The following is a 20393-nucleotide window of genomic DNA, read 5'->3' on the forward strand; positions in this document are numbered from 1 at the left end:
ATAGGTATACCATGTAATGTATTGGGCCCCATACATATCACAACTCTTCTTTTTCCGCACAGACTCTACGATTGTACGCATTGTTTCCACAATAAAGTAGTAGCCAGCCAGCGAGCAACATAGGTTAGAGAGGTCGTCGGCCGTCTTATCACTCTTCCGGCGCGCCATCTGCCGTATTCAGATCTCATCTTAGCTTCAATTGAGCTATTAAACCGACCGTCACGTGCGTGGAGACAAACTGGCCATTTGTCAATCTTATTGCAATGAGGTCTTCTTGGTCACTTCACAGATCGTACGATCGTTGACGTAGATAACTGTCCATTTGGGAACCTTAATGCAACGAGATAACACTTATGGTTAGTTAAGTGTGCCTGTTAGTTTTAGTGTCACAGGATGTCGTCGATTCAGTAGCCTATCCGTACATGGGCTAAAGATTTTCGATAGCGTAGGATGTCCTGTGGATGCGAGAGACATACCTTTTGCATAGCGTTATCTCGACTTGTTAAAGTCAATGACACGAAGCCCTATTAGGTCTTTAACAAAAGTTCTCTTTCCGAAATTTCATCAAAAAAGATAGTTTAGAAAATAGAGTTTCCGAGAAGAGCAAGCGAATTTAGGATATTGTCAGGTTTCGCTTGCCTGCTTCTTCCCCCTGTGTACGGTTCTGGACATCCGCTGTGTATGGAATATCTATATCTATTAGTGTTGAGTTGCTCACTCGTGAGGCACCTCATTTGTACCACTCATTTTGTTAATTTGTCGCAGTACTTCGTACCGCAAAAATGTCTTACTTCACTCCTCTATTCATTTTACTTGATTCTAAAATTATCTTTCTCCTAAAAGTTCTATTCTTAACCTCCAGAATTGCACTCCAATTAAATGTTACTAGTTATTTATTTATAAAGGAAGTGATGAATACATAAATATGTATATACATTAAATATTTTTGTCGCCGTTGGAATTAATGGAATAGTCGACGCTGAAAATATGCTAGTACCTCACCTCATTTGAAGTAAGACATTGTAACACCTCATTTTAGAAAATGAAGTACTCATACAAACTCATTTTAAATTGATGTCCTACCCATCACTAATATCTATGCACAGGACCGTTTGCACCGTGAACGGGTCCTCCAGGCTGTTAAACTCTCGACTACCTACCATGAGAGTTACATCCTCACCTAGAAGCGAGTTTACACTCTGACCTCTTGACTTAGGAGTCAGCGAGCCTCATGTTTTTACTATCTTACGTGAATAATGTGGTTTTACGCTGTGATTGTCAAAAACAAATAGCATGGCGGTAAGCGCCGGATGTTTGCGACCCGCAGCCGCTTTATCGTTGTGTGTTCACCTTCACATTGACGGTGATTACCGGCTGTTCCGTTGCCCAACAGTTGTTTTATCAAACGCCACAAAAAATAATGAGATTGACTTAACTTGAATATAACGGAAAAAATACTTGTGTGTATATAATCGCGGTCAAAAAAGTTGCGCGCTCCCTTCTCTAAGAGAAAGATTTGGTGCTCATTCCAAAGAAATAAATATAAGTTAAAAAGGTAATGAAAATAATAAACATGGCTTATTCCAAATTTAGTTAATACTCAAGCGTGTTAGACGGTCTGAAGAAATGGTGACGATACGATATATATGACCATACGATGCATTCGGAAGCTTGTCGCCGAGTTTCTGCGTCGTCTATTTATAGAAGTTTTTTCACTCGTCCCTAATGTTGAACACCTGTGATAATACTAAAAACTGAACACTTGAACAGTCAGTGCCGAAGGGCACGGTGCGCGGCGGGCGTGAACTCCTCAATGGATGTTAATTGTTGTACTGATTGATAATAGCCAGTTTCATTGTCTCGTTTTACGTCGATAATATCCGCTCGTTTGTTATTTTTAGCGAAGCAAGTGCTTCTTTATGAATACGGTGTACATTACGTTGTTATTGTCAAGTCATTAACTCATTACAGCACGTGATAAACATACGCTACTGGTTACAAAACGAAACACATTTGACATTACTCATTACGCGTTATGTTTACGCATTTAAATTTCACCTAATTTACCTAAAATTCTTGAATTCCACTGAAATTTGAGGAAATTTCACCAATTATACCAGGCTCCCATAGGCGAGCAGCAGATGTCAAGGATCGCTGCGCTTGAGCGTCGCGATAAGATACGCCGCCGTAGTTAGCACAGATGCGCGCGACGTCACGATAAGGCCGCCCCCGCGCTTCCCCGCCCTGCCACGCCATCGCTGATAACAATAACTGCTCGCGACTCATGCTCGCCTAGTACTTTTTCAGGAGATGCGTGAAGGAAAGCGTTTTTCAGTGCGGCGTCATCGTGTAAAAACCGCGTTTAAACATCACAGTCCGCTGTCAATCTGTACATCGCTTGACCTATTTTAGAGATGTTGTAAGATTTTTAATCGATGTTGTGGTTATGAGCTTTCGCTTCACGTTTCCTCATTTTCCGTTGCCTAATTTTATTATATTTTCAGAGCTTTAGCGTCGATCTCATGAATTGTCTCGTTCGCAACCGTTAGCTCGACTGCTCATTAGCGTTGACACATATTTGCCCCACACAGAGTTTAATGAACCATATGGGTACAGCTGCATTTGAGCAAAAACCCCTGTAAGGCGAGCTTTATGCTGAGAGTCGAGTGCTGACCCAATTGCATTTCGTTAGAGCGGGTCAGTGGGTACACAGCGTTTGCTCATGTAAATTTCTGTCGTCTCTTTTAGTTACCATGGCTTGCCAAGTTTGCTGAAATAAAAAATTCTTAACTTTCCGTATTCTTACACGGAGAGAAAATTTTTGTAGAATCAAGTAAAAAATATTAATCATTAGTAAAATTTTAGTGAATCCCATGACAAGTAGATTATACTAACGGTTATGAACCAGTTTTACTAATTGTATTTACTAACACCAAAAAAATTTTTCTTTTTGGAACAACAATACTGTTTACTAAAAACAAGTAAACTTTACTAGAAATTACAAAAAAAAGTCATGGAATTTATAAAGCTGAGAAGTTTTATCTAGTGTTTTGTTTCTTGGTTTTACTAATCCCGTGACTAAAATTCACAATAGTTTGCTTGGAAACAATAAAGCAGCACTCTTATTTTCAGTAATATTTTTACTAGAAATTAGAGTAAGACCAAAGAAAGTCTGCAGCGCTAGATTAAAAGTAGTTTTTAAAAATCAGTATGCGACAACACCACAGAAAATGGATTAAATAGTCTTAATACTTGTGAAATTTCTACCATATTTACCGTCTATGAAAAAATTAAGCTGTATGCACAGCTTAATTTTTATGGTAAAATAAATTTCCTTCCAACAATAGATGTCACTATTAATATGTACCTAGACATATACTAATATTGATAAATAATATTGGGAGAATGTGACATTTGGCTTCATCAAAATTAATAAGCTTTTGTAATATCCGCGACGGCGGTAAATAGATACAGAGGGCCTACCGCGAACACCGAAGTTCTCAATATGCGGGCATCTTTCTCTTTTACTCCCATTAAGGCGTAATTAGATTGACAGAGAAATTGCCCGCAATTTGCGAACTAAAGTTTTCGTAAAAACGAAATAAACCATTAAAACAATAAACATATTATTAAAAATAAATTGTAGCTTTAACTAGTAGGTACCCATGCCGTGAGCATAAGCATGGAGGTTGTGGGTTCGAGCTCAAAACCCGGCTAGTACCAATGAGTTTCACGAAATGTTAGAGGAAGTTCATAAGTATGTCTATACCTATTAGGTGTGTTCAATTTGGTGTGAAACCTTAGTCTAAACCAATATTATATTATCTAAGTAGGTACATATGGTGAAGTATTAAGATGTTTCATTCCACTTACCCGTCATCAACTCCAAATTTTGTAAACATTGTCGTTTTTCAGCTTGAATTGCCTCGTGCTGACTTTTTACAAGTGTAAAATTATTCGTCATGCGGAAAAGTAACTCCCGCACGCCGGTTTTGTAAAGTTTCACCATGTTTATTCCGTTCATCACCAAACACAACGAATATTTAAACGATTTTGACAAACACATACCATAGTGCATGACGTTTACTGACTGCTAAAAAACATTGCCATATGTAGTTTTTTAATTCGCTGTCAAATTATTGCGCTGCAGACTTTCTTTGGTTTGACTCTACAAACCTATAGAATAATTCATGGGATTCAGTAAGCTGCGATTTGATTTCAAGTAACCATAATTGCAATGTACAGATGCGTCCGCACCTGAGCCTGATCCAAGCGATCCAAACGCTATCGAAACGTACCAGACATATTTAGATCCCGTAAGGAACGATCACTTCTTACGTGATCTAAATTTGCGTGGCACGCTCCAATCGCGCTTGAATGGATTGGATCAGGAATATCAGGATCAGGTACGGGTGCATCTGTAAATTGCAATTATGGTTACTTACAAGTCGCTGGCCCAATTTTACAGGTTTCTTTGTTATATGTTCAACGTAGTTAAAACTAGACTTAGTCATAGTTCCATTCAACGACACACCACATGCACCAAACATAATTTCTCCGATGAGCTCGTTTCGCCGATGAGGTTACAAGCAAAATGGACGAGTCAAAGATGGATACGGAGTACGCGTGCAGGGGGAGGGGCGGCTAGTGCGTTTAGGAATCTTGTTATTAGTACACTTTACTAATATCTATAAAGCTATTTACTATTTACGGAAATAAGAATAAAACTCATAAGAATAAGAAAGGGACTTGTTATTACAAGATTACCAAGTATAGAAATCAGAATTGACTTATAATTATTAATATTCATTTGTAGCCACCGATTTTAATAAATCCCATTTGTATTATCTAGTAATCTTTACGTACTGTAACTAGTACACCATTTATAAACTCAAGGAAAGTTTTAAAGAATTTATACAAATCTGTTATTCCGAGTAAAGAATATTAATTTCACGATTAAGTAAAACCTTTTTGTATTTCCTATACTATGAAATTAATAAAACTTACTTGAAATTAGGTACAGAAATTTACAAATTTAATATACTTAGGTAAATATAAAAATTAATGGTATTGTATGCATTTAGGCCATAGGTACCCGGCTGAATGTACCTAGTACGCTGCTGGCGTTCCCTCTTTGTACCGCTAGCGAGATACGCTGGATTAAAAATGCGCCGGACCTGGGGTCGCCGCTTTTCTCTCGTAGGCGTTGACCTAACTTTCTTATGAATTTTTTAGCATCAGCACACCAAGGCCCGCTGGTTTCTATGGCTACTGGTACAAAATCGAAGGTCGGCTCCAGATTTGAGTATTTAACCCGTTTTAGTTTGGCGGCGTTTTCGGCAGCAGCTCCAGCTTTGTGCACCGTGTAGCTGAGATGGGAAGGGGCAAATGTGCTTACGCACGTCGCGTCCCAAATGAGGCTGCGTCCTCGCTCCCATGGGACCAGCGTCAGACCGTCTGGTCTTTTTCCGTCGGTCCTGCTTAAGCCTTGGGGCTCTAAGACACAGGGAATATTCGCAGACACCAGTGCACGACGAATAATTTCGTTAATGCACTGGTGTCTGGAGAACCTACCGGCGCAACGAACGCAGCTCAGTCCGTGGTGACCGTTTGGTTGGACTGCAGCCCCGCACACACACTGGTGGGGTTCGCAAACAGTACAGCCCAGTCGCAGTGCCACACCTATGCGAAGGGAGTCAGTATCAAGGAGTGTGCCCAAGTATGGTGATGGTAGCGCGTGCAGCCATGCTCCGGATTCAGGCAATGCCACTGCTTTCAAACGCGCCACATCGACATTTACAGCCGCTTCGAGTAAGTCATCGTATGTTTTCTTGCTAAGAATGTCGTCCCAGGATCTTTGGAGCTTCAGATTTTCGGGCCTCGCGTCATTTGGGCACCTAGCCCTCCACTCATAAAAGGCTTCTTCCAAAAAAGGAATTCGGACACTGCCACCGTTTACTGGTAAGATTCGAGTGACAAGATCCATGGAAGCGTGAGCGGAGGCTATGAATGCCACTAGTCCGACATCGTGCGCTCGACGAATCCCGAGACCACCATATCGGATGGGCAGCGAAGATTGAGACCACTGGGAATCATTCAAGCTGACGTTGAGGATGATTTCCAGACCATTTCGCAAAGTTTGGTCAAAGTTGCGGATGTGCTCTGGGAAGAGCCATGAGGGTGCTGTTCGAAGTGTATAAGTCAGGCGGGGCATGGAGAAGCAGTTACGTAATAAAACCAAGGCAACATGTGATGAGAGCTGTTGTAGATGATGGAGTGATGATGATAATGCATCCCCTTTTTTCCGAATTGTAGACGGCACCCCTTCAGGAAATATTGGAGCACCTAAAAGTGAAAAAGATGTGGTGTCAATTAATTTCAAATTGGGCAGCAGTGCTTGGAAGTCAGGGAAAAAGCCAGATGAACTGCATGGAAACAATTCACATTTTTCTGAATTTACTTCTAAGCCAATGCCCGATAGGGCTGGCAATAATTTCCTTAAATCGCTAAGAACAACGTTGGCTGGTCCTCCAATCGTGCCATCATCCAAATACCAAACGTTTAAAGGAGATACCAATGTCGATATATGTTTTTGAATGGCCAGACAAAAAACCAACGGACCTAAAGGATCTCCCTGTTGGGCACCGACTTGAGATGATAAAATACTACAGTTATAAAATAGGTTGCTAGGAGAGGCATAGCACTGGTAGAGGAAGGGATATAAAGAAGGTATCAAATTCCTTACTTCCTCTAACATTGTATCCCTCTCCACGCTATTGAAAGCATTTTTTAAGTCCAGTTTCAAAACAATTCTGTCATCGCCATCCTGTAAGGTAGCGAAAGAACGCGTAGCGTGAATGGCAGATTCACAGCCAAGAGGTGTGCCAAACCCTACTTGGTGGGGCTGGAGGTAAGCCGCCATGGCGTCCCTTACGGAATGGCAACACAATTTGGCAACGAGACGGCGTATGGTGTTCCCGATCGCGATGGGCCGAACCCCTCCATCTTTTTTTGATAAGGCGCAAACCGATGCTCCATATAAATATGAACAGACTTGTGGATGAACCATCCCTCGCAACATAAAGTTACATAATTTGGTCAGCGATTCAAGTAATTTAGGCCCATTGCTTCCCGCTGATGAGGAAGTTAACTCCTTCAGATGCTGAGGACGGAGACCATCTAGGCCAGCGGCTGAGCCATTATAAAAACTTCCTATAGCATTTGTTACCTCCGAAGTTGTTACAGTTAAATACGGGCTTGACAAATTAGGCTCGGCTGGCAAAGCGAGCTGTCTTGATGGAGGTGGATGTTTATTTTGCAACTCTCTTAAAGTGTCGTTATTGTTGGGAGCTAGTGTTGATTCGGACATTAGAAGCCGTACGGCCCCCCGTAAGTCTCCTTCATACACTTTAGATTCTATTGAGCGATACAGAGACTGTGGTTTATAACTTACTTCGTCAGGGAAATATGTGTTTGTCGACTCAATGTTATCTTTTACTTTTGACGTGAGAGATTTGTGAATAGAACTCTCCGGAACTCTTAACGCCGTAAAGGAAAAAGATAAAAAAGCATACCAATCTTCTGTACTGTTTGTTTTGAGGCAATTTTCTATAATGCCCGCTAACCTGCCAGCAGCTAAGCTTCTGGCTCCTTTAGGTATATGTTTGAGTACACGAACATATTTCTTAAGCTTTGGTAGACTGGAAAGACCTGTTGTAGTATCGTTGCCTTGGTTTGGGTGGGATGCTTGGGTTGGTTGGGTAGAGGGTTGCGACGTGTTTGTACCGTGAGTTTTACCTAAGTGGATATTTAGGCCTCTCTGGCCTTTAAAGAGACGACCCGGTGGGCAAAGTGGGCATTGTACATCTGATGCAGTAGGAGGGGCGACATTTAGCGGGGTATCTCTCGTTATCGAACACATTAAACACTAGATTCACAAAAACAAAGAAAATTAAAATACAAAGCTGAGCTAAAAAAACAATATAAAAAGGATACGGCCTACCGGCCTTAAGTATTTTATGCTATACTATTATACGTAGCTCGGCAGCAGGGTTCTCGAAGCAATCCTAAAAGTCCTCCCAGACCAGTTGCCGCGTGGTAACCGTCGAAGTTTAGTTCAACTTGGCCTTCTTTTATAATGTAATGAATTGTGTGGAGGCGGTTTAACTGGCACTAGTACTTCACTTCACAAGCACGAACAGCACGAATAAGTGTAAGCGTTATACGTATTGCTTCACTGAAATCTATTTTTCTTGTTTGTAAATAAAAAAATTGACAACCAGCTGTCATGTTGTCTGGGTAAAGCAAGAGCGTATTCCTTGAGCCCGGGCTGCGGTCCCCGCATGGAGGTTGCAACGTGGGTTGTCTTCAGCGCGATAAATATCGTTGAGCAAGGTCCCGGGTTCAAAATGTTTAAACAATATTAAGGAAAATAAATTTAAAAAACCAGGGAAGTTTACTTGAAATTATATTATTTTCTATCGCCTAGAAAAAAAATGTAAAAATTAATAAAGTTTGATAATCCCGTCTTTTAGAAAGCAGGTTTTTAATTCGAACAATATTTTTTCTCTCCGTGTAGGCCTACTTTCGAAACGTACTGATACTACAGAATACATTCAACTCGCGTAACATAAATAAATGTAGATATAAATAATGTTTACATTATGTACTTGGTGACCTCATCTTAAGACTTATCAGTTTTGACGTTTCCCGTCGTAAAACGAACTACTACAAATAAATAAGCGCGAACATAGTTTGAAGGTGCTCAACGGCAAACATGAAACAAACATTAAAAACATATTAACTCACATTTAAACATTAAAAAGTATAAATTTAAATTGTAATCTAGTTAATCTATCTAACAATTTATGGTATGCCACGAAAGTTATTGTGATAATGACACATTCCTGTAGCGCTTATTGGTCATGTTGCATGCCGTATGAGTCAAGTCCTCAAAAAGGCTCGGTTTCAATTTAGGTCGCACCTGCATTTATAGATGTTATCGTTTACTCCTGGTGTTATTATGCCTTCTGTACTTTCTGATAAAAGCTGAATTCAATTCCACCGGTGTTTGCAAAATTCACAACAACTGCGACTGTGTACGACTTATCGAACAAAGGACGCACAAATCACACCAAAATCGATTACGCATTAAATTCATATGGTTACTACTTCTATAGCGAATGGTCTTGGTGTGGCACACAATGTTGCGTAGCGTCAGCGGTTAGGCAGCGTGCTACAGATTACGTTTCCGACTCTAGGACAATCAGTCTCCAACTCTCCACATTGTTTATTATTTATTTACGCAGCACACAAGCTTACAGTTAATACCAAAACGCACATGTAGAGATTTACTCCAAAAAATTCTGGTAGGAATAGCAATGTAGAAACCAGGCCTCGGAACCGGTTTTTTTGTAAAACCTAAAATAGCCCAGTATTTTTAATTATTTTATGCTCTTTACGTAGGCATGAATAATGTATTTAGGTAACACCTTTGTATTATTAGATTGTCCCATTAAAAATGAAATAATAAACCAAACAACGAAAAAGAACGAATTAATACCGGTATTTTTTGTATGAAGAAAAAACTGGTTTCGAGCCTTGGTAGAAACACTAACTATAGCAAGTTCACGAAGAATGTCCATTTCCTTGTTCTATGTTGAACTGTTCGCGTACCTTAAACGAGTAAGGAATCTCTAGTCATACATGCCTTCAAGCACGGCAGATTGACATTGTTTTTGGCTCGACCCAATAAGCCTGTAGTCATGCTATGCTTGACCTACGATCCGTACTAATCAGTCTTAGTCCAACGGCAATGTTGGCTTGACCCGCGAACCCCAAGGGCCTACAATCTGGGTCGCACCTGCATTGCGACGCCCGACTCCCGACCCGCTTGCTATCGGTGCATTGCGTGAACTTTTCGGGAATATGAATAGGGTAACATAACAAGTGACCTAGATTTACAAAGTCGGTAAACAGCATTGTCATTTGGCGGGGAATTCGCAGTAGGTGTTTTTATAGGTCATTGATAAGCTTATGTCTGGTGTTTATTTGTTTTTCCTGTCCCTGACAGAGCTCTGCTCGTATTGACGTTAAACTTATTGATAAGATAAGATGATAAACACGATTTCGTGAACAATAGTCCAAAAGGTATTCTTGAAATTTCATATGTGCCAGACTTCGGGAAGGTGAATGGTGTTTGATAAGACATATTTTTGCGCTTATTAGGGCAAGTCAATAGAAACAGCTCAGAATATTTTATATTCAGCACTTATTGCTGTTTCTTCTACGCAGGCCGTAGTTAAATTTTCTCGAAATGTCTCTCTAGGCGCGAACTAAAGAAAAAGTTTTTTATCGGAGACGCAATAGCGAAGTTTGTCCCCGAAACTGAATGCCTAACGGTCCTAAAGATGCGTAACGTCTAACAACTAACGATTACGGTTAAACTATTCACCCGGAGGGGACTGAGGTCGAATCAATTGCAACCGGCACTCGCACAGACCCATTCTATTAATGGCAGGGAGGGACGTTACATGCAAAATTGTCATTGGTGGATTATGATTTATTATCCTTATTATAAACTGTGAAAGTTAGCATGTTCTGATACTTCTGATGTTGTTCTGGTATTTTTTATGCGAATACAGAATGTGTTTGTACTAATATTATTATTGTATGACAATCGTAAAGAGCGATCCATAAGGCGTTCTTCATTGCTATTTGATTCGGAATACTGCTTTAGCACTTTTATCAGATGGATCGTTACAAGCACATCCCATGATATGTTGTTTTATTCTTACCATCAATCTGGATCGAACGTGTCAGGCGCCGTTACTCACGTTAACGATATATTTATTCATAATACTACCTCATCTTTTTTGTGTCGTCGCTGCGTAGAGTCAACGTCCACAATGTTGATCGTTTCAATGCCTTATCGCTCTCACTTTACATATTAAGACCGTCGTCTTATTGCAATAAGAATTTTTTTAAAGATTTGTAATCGTCACCGATCAGTTTCTGATATCGACTTCAGTCGAACCGTCTCCATTGTTGTTAACTTCTGGCTAAATTCCTGGCATGCCATGGCACCCCACTTTATAACAAATCGAAACTCCCTGAGCGATATTTTACAAATCTACTTTAGCCGTTCAGCATTCAAACCTATTAAACTAACTAGACACTTAATCTTTTAGGTATTTGTCTAAAATTCCTGACATTTCCGTATTCTGTCCGCAGTCCTGACAAATGGCCGACATTCCTGGCAAAGTATTGGGTTTTAACATTTAGAGAATGGCGAATGAGATGAACGGTGAATTAACAAAATCACTAACAAAATAAGGAGATTCTAAATTTAAATAGACAGTTGTATATCTATTGACGACACGACTGTTGCGTGTGTGCCCGCTTGTCTATTGGTGTTGGTGTTGGTGCCCTTGTAGCGTCATCAAAATGTCAAGAGCGCAGATACCTAGGCGTATTTGGCTTTTCATGCTGATTGTAGTTGGACTTAAGCAACTTCGCTATGGATCTGAGGTGAGAGTGATTGTATTGTTACAAAATCTGTCGCCTCACTTCTAACCTTTCAACCATAAATCTCTAGGGATTTAACGCGACGAGTAGCATCTAATGCTGACAGTTGAAGTTTGAACTGTCCCCATTGTGGTGCAACTGATGCAAGCGACGCGGACGCAGACGCGCCGCTTGACATATCATCAGGATCACGACAAATACCACTATAACTTTGCTATCGACCAGTATAAAGTCTGAACTCCCGTTACATGAAATTTATACAGATCCAGGGGTAAATTATGCTAGGAAAATTTGTTTGGTTTTCGCAGATGCGCTCCGCTGGTTCCCAGTGTTTCCACACCGCTCCAGAATGTCCCATATTGTGCGCTTGTCAAATGTAGGTCGAATCGATGGGGATTTAGCGGGATTCTCGGCGTTATTGGGATCGTTGATGTGTTGTTGTTTCCGATTTTAATGAATTGAAAAATTATACTTGATTCAATTTCAATCGTGCTCTGCTTGCCCAGCTCCAGAAATATAGTCTGTCCACATAATAAATCTTATTAAAAAAGTAAGTAAATGGAACCGTTGGCATTTCGAGTAGTATTTCGTGGTTCGGTTTAGTCATTAGTGGCTAGTTAGTCTTTTGCGGAATCAATTGAAAGTTTATGAATTTTCGTGAAAATGGTGACTTTAATCGCTTGTCTTCGCTGAAACGGCGTTTCTCTTATCACCTGACATGTCGGACATACTTACATTAATGACGGTTTAATTAGGATTTGTGGGTTACAACATCTCGCCGTCGACACAGTCTCTTGCGTCACTCGTATTGTCTCGTCATGTATGGGCCAATAAATCTGTAGTTCGGCAACTCTCGTTCTTGTTCGTTCTAATTCTCGTTTGCGAGAGTCGAGTTTTCGGGCGATAATGTAATGCGTAATTTTTATGGTTATATGGTTTGTATTTTTTTCTGTATTTTATTTTACTTTTTCGTTGCAATTTATTACTTATATGTACCTTATTCCCTGTTTGTTGTGTTGTCATCCCCATCAAAAACAACATGGCGTTGCCACGGCATTATACTGAGCGGGGTCCTATTTTAACATCTAATGGTACACACGGGTTACGTTATGTTAGTTAGGTAGTACCACAAGTGTTAAACAAATGTGTTTTCTTACTTTCCATTTTCTAATCGGAAAGTACTCTTCGTTTCTTCAGCGCTCGCCAAGTGGCTGGAATGACTGGTTCTAAATAAAAGGGCTCAAATATTCCCACCAACAAATCGCATATGGCGTTCTAGTTCAGAGATAAAACTTGCACAACTCCGACTATTCGCAGCTGGCACTAGTCCCCGGACTACAGTAGCAGTACCCTTCAAAGTGCTCCAATTCTGTTGAATAAACAAACCTAACAAATCTTGAGTCACACAGCAGCAGCAGCACAGCTCTGTTATGGACAGACGGTTGATTGTGGGCTTGTTAGCCATCACAGTAAATGGGGTCAGCTATAAATTGAACGGAGAAGTGTCCGCGTTCGTTTGAGCCATCTCACACGGCGACCATTTTGTAGGCAAAAACTTCGGAAATGTTTTAAAAAAAACTTATTTTCTATGTCAACTTTATTGTAATGTGCATCAAACATCACCCGCATCAAACAATACCTTTTTATAACCTTTTAGTATGTGAGTAATGCTTTCTCTTTTATTTACAGGTAAATATACTGCAGCTTTCTCTTCAACAAGTCGTAAGTCAACTTAAGGTATAAGTATGCCCTTCGGAGTTTTCACCGTTTCGCTCTTCAGCATCCAATCGGTCAACGGAATGGTTATCATTATCTAATGGTGCCTGAGTATTAGGTAGAATAGGTAATTGGATAACTGTGCTAAGAAAATTACAGTTTGAGATTAACTCTTGACTCTGAATCCCGACTCAGTTAAGGCTTCGTCACACAGGCGCGTTTTCTGGGCTGCGCGTAATTTTTATATGTAAAAGCGGCGCGCCCCGCTCACGCGCCGCCCGGAAAACGCGCCTGTGTGACGAAGCCTTAACAGTTATCAGGTAACTTTTTGTCATCATAGGCGGATTATGCGCTAGCCTAGGACCAACAATTACAGAATCATCATCATACGGTAGCGTCTTAATTAATTGTGATTAGGGATTGCAAATATTCGAAACTTTCAGATATTCGAATATTCGACTTTTTCTGACGACGTATTCGAATATTCGAATAAATTATTCGAATATTATAAATAATAAGAAAAGGAACGAGAAATCGGTTTATTATCGTTATATTCAAAAGCTATTTTCACATATTGCTAAAACTAATGATATTTGGCCGAAATCCACTTAATTGACTAGATTTTATCATCCTACTATAAGATGCCCACATTTATAAAAAGTATAACGCCAAAATTTGACGTATTTAATATTTCTAGATAAAACTTATAATAAATGCGTCGTTGCGTGAAATAATATAACATTAACCATCCAAACACCTAGGTATGCAAGATATTTTTTTAGTAGGTACCTAGGTAATTATTTTCCGATATAAATTAACTTGTAGTCACTCAGAAGCCTGTAAAAAGGCTTTTAATTCCATTGTATTTTGAATCTTTATTGGCTTTATTTGTTTTGGCAAGTTTTTATTCCTAATGGCTAATTATATAATATTGGAATATTTAAGGGAAAAGTTAGTTGACTACTGGGTGGATTATTCGTTAGCTAAAGGTGCATGGTTAGATTACCAAGTTGGGCAGGTTTGGTATGATCAAATTTGAGAATTGCGATAAGTGGCCAGGTTTAGACTTCAAAAATTCGCTTAACGTACGCTTGTAGGATAATCAGAATGACCCTTTAACATAAAACTTACGCACCGTAAAAGTAACATACTTTTTGATTTCGTTTTCTTTTAAATTGGGTTAGGTTTCACTGTATTCACGAAGTCTATCGAGAGGAATACAGTAAAAATATTATTTCCTACGTATTTGGGTACCTACCGTTCCTCATTTACTTTAAATACCCGAAAAACACACAGAAACTGTAACTACAGCGGATGACATAGTTTTTTTATAGTAATAAAAAATATTCGAATATTCGAAACCTGAGCGGCCGAATATTCGAATATCAAAACAGGTCGAATATTCGACAAATTCGAATATTCGAATATTCGAATTGCAAGCCCTAATTGTGATTACTGCAAAAAGTTACTGAGTCCAATGCACGTCCAATGCGATGTCTCATCAGTAAATGAATCCGGTCACTAGATCACTGACCAATCGAACTACTTCGCCTGCAGCTGTTCAGTCTTAAACAGTGTCGCGGCAAAGCTATTCTAAGCTCTAACACTGCATTACCATCTCTATCACCCTCACTTTAAGTTTAAATTACTCTGCGCTAAGATGAAAGAGCCTGTCTGATGTGAGTCATCAGCGTTTATGTTAAGTAAACAGTTCGATGGATAATCGATTTTGCATGGCTGGATATAGGGTACGTTTTACTTTGTTTCCAGTCTGTGAAATGTCAGGTAGACAGGCCAGTTTGGCATAATAGAGGGCCTTGGATATGGTAGTTGCAATTTGTCTAGCCCATGCATGATATAGATAGATATAGTTTGAGCTCGTCCGTTTAAGCTAACTCTGTACCGACTTTGACATGATAAAGTGTGGAGGTGCCACAATAAACGTCATATTAACTCTGGTGTTGCAGGTGTCCATGGGCGAAAATAATTGCTTACCATAAGGCAATTCGTCTGCTCGTTTGCCTCTATCATAAAAAAAAGTTATGAAATATTGTAGTTTCATTTAAATACATTAAGACATACATATTTCAGTATTATATTTTTCCTCATGATACCACTTCGTATGACGATTAATAAAATAATAGCATAAGAATTCTTGGAATTCGTCATCACACCAGGGACGTAATAAATAATAATTAGTTTTAATTGTGTTTGTGTTGTGCTGGTAATTTGCTTATTCTTACTGTTTGGTGTGATCAAAGAAATGAGGTCAGAAACCCACTAAAGATGATTATAAAACGCATGTATTGCTTATGTTTAGGTAAAATAATTATAAATACATTTTGCCTACTAAGAAAAATAATTCTAAATAACTACTGAGAATAATAATGCCCACTAGTTACCACCAGGCTGACTTGGTAGTGGGATTTTTTATCACAGTTGTTCTTAGTAGTGGTAAAAGGTGAGAAAAAAATCACAGATTTTACCACTGATAACAACTTGGTGGTAACTAGTAGGAATAAATGACATGAAATGAATAATACTAATGTAAACCTGCCAGGCAACGCCACAGTCATTGTACAGGGCTCTATGTGTGTTCAGATATTTACGGAATAGTGTATAAGTAGGTATATAAAGCATACATACAAGCATAATGAAAGCTTTTACGCGAGGATGTATCCCTAATCAAGTTCACTATCGGCATGATATGCCAGAGTGGAGTAGAGATATGAAGCTCGGAAAATAGCGAAGCTCGGATATATCAGAAGCGTGTGAAATATTAGGCCCTATTTTTACTTTGTTATAGTTTTTTTTGCGTCAGAATGCGATAACATATGGTGGATATATAGAGTTTCCCTATTCCGTTCTGTACAATAGATAGATATAATTCAGAGCTAAAATCTTCCTTTGAGTTACGAAAACGTAATGGTGGTTTCGTTCAACGGAATGTTACAAATATCGTTATTTGTCACAAATGGGGATTTCTTATTTATTCCACCCATAAGGAGGAGCTCTTTAAACTTAACAAATATCGAACATCGTACCGTTACTAAAATAAATATGTTGTGTCGTGTTTGCCAGTGTCGCCAGTGAACCTTGAGGGTGCAAAACAATTTACTGACGCGCTGACCTGTGAAACGCGATTAATTATTGAAGGAGGCGAGATTCAATTTTGTTAGTTCTTTTACGAGGGCTGTTTGATAAGTACCCGTTTTCCAAATGTATTAATATCACGGGCCGAAAATATGTATACAATCGTTTTAAGCCATTTTTCAGAGGTGGGAAAATTTAAAAAAAAAAACAGCATTCTTTTGTTTTTTTCTCATTTGACAGCGATTCAGTGAAAGCGTGAACTTAAAATTGTGAAAATGGAGAAAGAGCAGTATCGGTCTGTAATTAGATTCTTGTTTTTGGAAGGAAAAACATGTGATGAAATAAAAGTAAGAATGCAAGCGGTTTACCATGAATGTGCTCCTTCTATGACAACCGTCAGATACTGGTTTAACGAGTTTAAGCGGGGGAGAACAACCGTCTTTGATGAGGATCGCCCAGGCCGCCCAATTGAGGTGACTACAGACGATATGGTTAAGAAAATTGAAAATATCGTTTTAGCCGACCGCCGAATTGAACTTCGAGAAATCGTTGATGCTGTAAATGTTCCAATCGAGCGGGTACAAAACATATTAGAAGAAAAATTGGGTATGAAGACAGTATCGGCGAGGTGGGTGCCGCGTTTACTCACGGAGGAGCAAAAACGGAACCGACTGACTACTTCGGAGCAGTGTTTGGCTGTGTTCAAACGTAACCCGAAGGAGTTTCTGCGTCGTTTCGTGACCGTAGACGAAACGTGGGTCACCACTACCCCCCGGAAATGAAAGGGCAGTCGAAGCAGTGGATTTTACCGGGTGAACCTGCGCGAAAGATAGCAAAAATCGTTCCATCGGCTGGAAAGGTCATGGCGACCGTTTTTTGGGATTCGCAGGGTATTATACATATTGAGTTCTTAGAAAAGGGGAAAACGATAACAGGGCAGTACTATGCCAATTTATTGGATGAATTTGACGCTGGGTTGAAGGACAAACGACCCCATTTAAAAAATAAAAAAGTACTGTCTCATCACGACAACGCACCAGCTCATTCGTCTAGAGTTGTGATGGCTAAATTAACACAATTACGCTACGCCCTATTGCCTTACCCCCCGTATTCTCCAGATTTGACCCCATGCGATTTATTTTTGTTGCCCAACCTGAAAAAATGGCTCGGTGGTAAGCGATTTGGATCAAATGACGAAGTCATTGCCGCCACAGAGGCCTATTTTAATGACTTTCCGAAATCATACTTTTTGGATGGTTTATTGAAGCTTGAATATAGGTGGAACAAGTGTATAGAGTTAAAAGGAGACTATGAAGAAAAATAAATGCATATAAACAAAAACAACTGATTATTTTTTTCATAAACGGGTACTTATCAAACAGCCCTCGTATCAATAAAAATATCTGGGAGACAATAAAAACTCAAAAATGCGCGTTTTTCCAGAGATAAGACCTAGCTAGAAAGATTTTTCGCCCCCGAAAACCCCCATATAGCAAATTTCATCGAAGCGTTAGAGCCGTTTCCGTGATCCCGGAAATAAATAAAAGTTACAAAAAAATTTTCCCGTACCGGGAATCGAACCCGAGCCTCCTGGGTGAAAGCCAGGTATCCTAGCCACTAGACCATACGGGAGTTATGAGTTTCGGTGAAATTACGTATGATTATGTACTTGACTTTGACATGCACTGTATGGCCTGAATAATTACAACTTGTACAAATATTTCAGTGCTATTTATATTTACGACTCAATGTAATTTCAAGGCCACTGATAATTAAATAATATAGTGCGAACCTATTGTATAAATTGGCAATCTATTTCCATTAATTTATTTGTGTTTATCACGAATCCTGGGTTATGGATGTTATCTGTATATCGTCATCTAGTACCCATAGTTAGTGTTATATATGTGCCATAGTAAAAAATTTGCTTTAGGGCTAGGTGGATATGTGTGAAGATTGTTCCCAAATAGTTATTTAATTGTCGCATATTTATTATTTTACCCTAGACGCCGGTGCCATGCCGCCTGCTAGGGTGGCATTTCCTTTCTGACACACTTTTCTGCCCTACGAATACCTATTTTGTGCCCTAGTATTACTGAATCGCGATTAGAAAGGGATTGAGATAGCTGTCAATCCATATTGATTTTGACGTAATAAATAAAATAAAATAGCCTTTTATAATAAAATTTTGACGTAAGTGTATGGAAATCTGTTATTTCTAATCCCTTTCTGATCGCGGCATGATAATACCCTGCCCTACATCTTTTGTTTGTTGCCCTTTGTTCAATGTTGCATACAATACAAGAGACAAGGGTAAGAATGAAACGACTTGATACGGGTTACTTTCTAACTTTAGTTTCTTTTATATCCAATCCAACGGGCACTTTACGTCACATCTTTATAAATTTGAATTTCCAATATTATTTATTCCACAAGATCCCCACTGAATTCATCAAGTTTATGTAAAGTCTTATTAGCATTTACACCCAATATAAATATATTTTATGGCCTGGGAACGATGACCGTATGTCACGCATTCATATTGTCATAAGACACCTAACCCATTCCTTTTTAATCAAAAAGACTTATGGTGTGAGTAACTCTCTGTCACATATGACCTTTTTCAATTAGCAGGCTCTTTATAACCATGGGATACATTTGCAGGCGAGCATTTGTCTCAGCTACAACGAATATAAGTGTGATCTGCGACTAGTATTTAATATAACGGAACTTATATACATACTGGTTGGTCGGAGTCGGAGGTGATCGTTCGGTAAGTGGTTCGAATATAGAACCTATTGTCATGCAACTCACGACCCATCCCGTTATCGTAGCGATAATAACCTCTTCATGTGATGTGTGAACGTTAAAAATTTTGGCCGCTTAGCTTTAATCAAGAGTCAAAATGCGAGTCGTAAGATGAATTGCAGAATTGTCTGAACACGAGATTCGAGGAATTGTGGAGGAGGCTCGCTTGCTTCCTCTCGCAGCGCTATTATAGGGATTCTGCGGAAGGCCAGCGTCAAGCAAGGTATCCAAAAGGTACCTTGACACCAAGCTGCGTGGAAACTTTTTCAGTGACTTTATAAAATATTTTCAGGGCGTGTTAGTTAAGTTGTTGTTGTTTCAATTTCCTAAATACATTTTATTCTATTCATTAATTCAGAATGCTCTTTCCTAATACGATTACAAGAATAAACATCTCAACTGAAATACCATAAACCCCTAAGACCCACATCCATTTGATTGCGACGGCCTAAAAACACTGTTACCAATGTTCGGCCTTCGTCTCCCCTTCAAATTAACTTAACTTTACCCTACGCCGAACTTAGGTAAACGGCCTGAGTCAATCTAAACGGGAGCCTAACGGTCGGTGAGTCACAGGTGGCTCGTAAAACTGATGCATGGCCCGGGAATTCGAGCCGAAACGATATCTAGTTACAAGACTTACAAGATATGCTGGATTGTGAGGTTTAGTACCTATAGCTGATCCGGAGATTTGCAACAACTCGTAAGCTCGTTGTGTTCTCTGAATCATAGAGGCGAGCTTACAAAGACACGAGAGCACAGTTGATCGCCGCTGGTGGTCTTGCGCTTTTCCCGACGCAGTAGCAGTTTCTTTAGAAACTTCCGAAGGTTTGTTGCAGCCAGCCCTGGTATGGTATGTGTGTAATGAAGCGGCCGTTAAGCATTATGTAACGTGTGAATACCAGACTTGCTGAACTTAAAACAGCGTCTTTGTTCCATTGTTGAATTGACCATTATCTCTCGATACCCATGCTAGACAGCCGGATTGCAGACAGTCTGGTATTGCACGGGTGTGTGAATTTAATTAGCGCTAATGGATAGTTAGCACAGTTTTGGAACACCTGTTAAATTAATTTAACTAATTATACCGACCAGTTTTGACTTAACAGAAATAACAGGAGTCTTGGCCTTTGATACCAGAGAAAGTCACCCTTCCCTATGCTGAGTACAGTCGCCATCAGATATATCGGAGCGGCCAAGGTGTTCACAATATCTGAACACGCACTCTAACGCCTTGACAATAGAGGTGA

At 39.6% G+C, this 20393-nt stretch overlaps 1 protein-coding gene and 1 non-coding gene across 2 annotated transcripts in view; one reads left to right on the forward strand and one right to left on the reverse strand.

The window, feature by feature from the left end:
* Positions 1-20393, forward strand: part of LOC134651259 (prominin-like protein) — a 96472-nt gene that overhangs the window by 20341 nt on the left and 55738 nt on the right. The window lies entirely within an intron of this gene.
* Trnae-uuc (transfer RNA glutamic acid (anticodon UUC)) lies at positions 17896-17967 on the reverse strand. The gene has a single exon. It is a non-coding gene; the product is annotated as a tRNA-Glu (tRNA).

The sequence above is a fragment of the Cydia amplana genome, chromosome 9 (genome assembly GCF_948474715.1).
Source record: "Cydia amplana chromosome 9, ilCydAmpl1.1, whole genome shotgun sequence".
Lineage (NCBI taxonomy): Eukaryota > Metazoa > Arthropoda > Insecta > Lepidoptera > Tortricidae > Cydia > Cydia amplana.